The sequence below is a fragment of the Triticum aestivum genome, chromosome 7D, assembly GCF_018294505.1.
Source record: "Triticum aestivum cultivar Chinese Spring chromosome 7D, IWGSC CS RefSeq v2.1, whole genome shotgun sequence".
Lineage (NCBI taxonomy): Eukaryota > Viridiplantae > Streptophyta > Magnoliopsida > Poales > Poaceae > Triticum > Triticum aestivum.
Genome location: NC_057814.1, coordinates 266117641 through 266120273, shown reverse-complemented (window position 1 = coordinate 266120273; position 2633 = coordinate 266117641).

Genomic DNA, 2633 nt, shown 5'->3' with positions numbered 1-2633 from the left:
CTGATTCAGAACATGAAGATTATGTGGCTGCTGAGGAGGAAGTCAGCTCCAAAAAGAAGGTTGTCAAGAAGGAATTTGGCACAGCTGCATCAACAAAACCTGGTCTGAATAAGAAGGCTCCTGCAAAGAGAGTGCCCATGTCTAAGTCCAGAGCCTCAACACAGGAAACCATTGAGTTAACTCTTGAACCAAAAGAGGCTGGCGAGGGCAAGAAGAGAAAGGAAAGGGTCAAGAACACCATAGCTAGAGTAAATGGAAGATCCTCTATGATGAAAGACCCAGCTGAGGATGAGGAAGAAGAGGATGATGCACCTGCACCTAAAGCACAAAAGCTGATGGGGGATGCCATCAAGTCTGGGGGTGCTTCATCTAAGCCCAAGACTGCCCCCAAAGCTTCTGCTCCAACCCCCAAGACTGCACCAAAGAGGAGCACAAGAAACATACCAGCTGCTGAGAAGAACAATGCCCCAGTGCTTGAAATTGAAGAAGAAGAAGATGATGAAGCCGAAGTGCTCAGGAAACTAAAGCCAAAGATCCCTGACCATGATGACAATCATCCAGTGGCTGAGAACATGAAAGTCAGAAAGGATGCAAGTCTCAGATTGTGGAGACAATCAGATCCATATGCTGTGAGGAGAAGGACTGTTGTGGACTATAGGTTTCACACCAAGGAGCAGCATGACTTCTATGAGACAATTCTTTTGGATAAGAAGCCCATAGTGTGTGACATGAAGTGGGTAGACTGGAAATACATCAACAACAATGAAGACCACTTCCCAGGAGTGCATGAAAGTTTCAGACTCAATGGAGTAGACACTTTTGTGGGTCAGAACTGACCAAGTGGAATGATGAGCTCATTATGCAATTCTATTTTACAGCTCATTTCTATCCAGATGGAAGGACTGTATGGATGTCTGAAGGTACAAGGTACCAATCAACAGTTGCTGAGTGGGACAAGCTGATCAATGCCCCTGCAGAGCTTGAGGATGACATAGATGTCTATGCCAAGAGAAAGAAAGATCAACACTCCATGGCAACATGTATAAGGAAATTCCTGACAAAGCCTTGGAGACTCACAAGCTAGGCTCTGTATATTATCTGTTGTCTGGACTGGCCACTATTAACACCATCTTGAGGCACACCTTGTTTCCCAAATCAGGAGATCACAGGATGATCAAAGGTCACTCCATCAATTTGCTTCAGTTGTTTGATGTGCCCCAGAAGTTTAAGATGATGAGTCTGATTGTTGAAACAATCAAGAGGACAGCTACTGGCCAGAAGAGATCATGTGGGTATGCTCCACACATCCAGATGCTCATCAACTCCAAGATGGGCACATGCACATACTTGTTGGATAAAGAACACCTTCCTTAAGGCCAGACTTTGAGGACAATATAGTTGTCATGGATGCTACATATCCTACATCATTAGAGGCTCAAGAGAAGATGGAGAAAGCAAAAGCTGAGAAGACTGCCAAGATGCCAAGTGCTGAAGATGCTTCACAAGTTTTCCTCAAGTCAAAGCAAGATCAACTTGGATATCTTATTCAAGCTACTTTGAGGATTGAGAAAGGATTGGCCACCCTGACTCAAAATCAAGAGAGCCTGGAGAGGATCATTGAGACAAAGTTCTATGATCTTGACTTGAAGGTGACAGAAATGCAAATAGTTGTTGAGCAGCTCCAGGAAGAAGCTGAAGAGAGGAAAGGGAAAGCTATCGCAGATGCTTTTCAGAGAGTGCCTAGGGCACAGAGATCTGCAGCAGTGCCTGTGACAGACACAAGAGCTACTACATCAGCACCTGCAGCCACAACTTCAGTTGCCCCTCCGGTTGCAACTCCACCAGCTCTAACAACTTCAACAAATGCATTCGTCCTTGGAGTCCTCTCAACGCCACCTCCCGAAGATCATGCCTAGAGAGCCGCATAGCACTATACATTTTCGAGCTTTTTGGTAACTTGTTGCCAAAGGGGGAGATAGTGTATAGATCATAGGCTTCGAGAGAGAGAGAGAGCTTGCATCTTTTTCCCATTTTCTTTGCTACTTGTTTGGTACTTTTTGTGTGCTTTCTTGGATGATACTCTATTTTTATGTGTGTGAGATACTTGTATGGTCATGTGTTTGATCATATCCTACATTAATGTTTGAGCTTGGATGATGATATTATTTATCTCTCTTGTATGATCATTCACTTTGCCTTGGTGATGAGTGCATATTTTCATATTCCATCATTTTGAGTGCTCCACCAAGATGTATGTGACAAGGAAGAGTAACCCATGATCCTAATCGATTGTGCATTTGCATTCAAATGCAAATTTTAAATAATGCACAAATTTAGGGGGAGCTCTTGCTTATCACATACTCCCTCCGTTCCAAAATAGATGACTCAACTTTGTACTAACTTTAGTACAAAGTTGAGTCATCTATTTTGGAACGGAGGGAGTACTTCTCAAAGAGACGATATATTTCATTCTTATTATCATTTGTCGAAGCTTTCACTACTGGAATTTGTTTATTTGTCGTCTGCCTATTCTTTGCCGTCAGCTGGCGGACGGCAAAGAAGGTCTTTGCCGTCAGCTTGCAAAAAACGGACGGCAAAGAATTGGCTGATGGCAAAGAATGTCTTTGCCATCA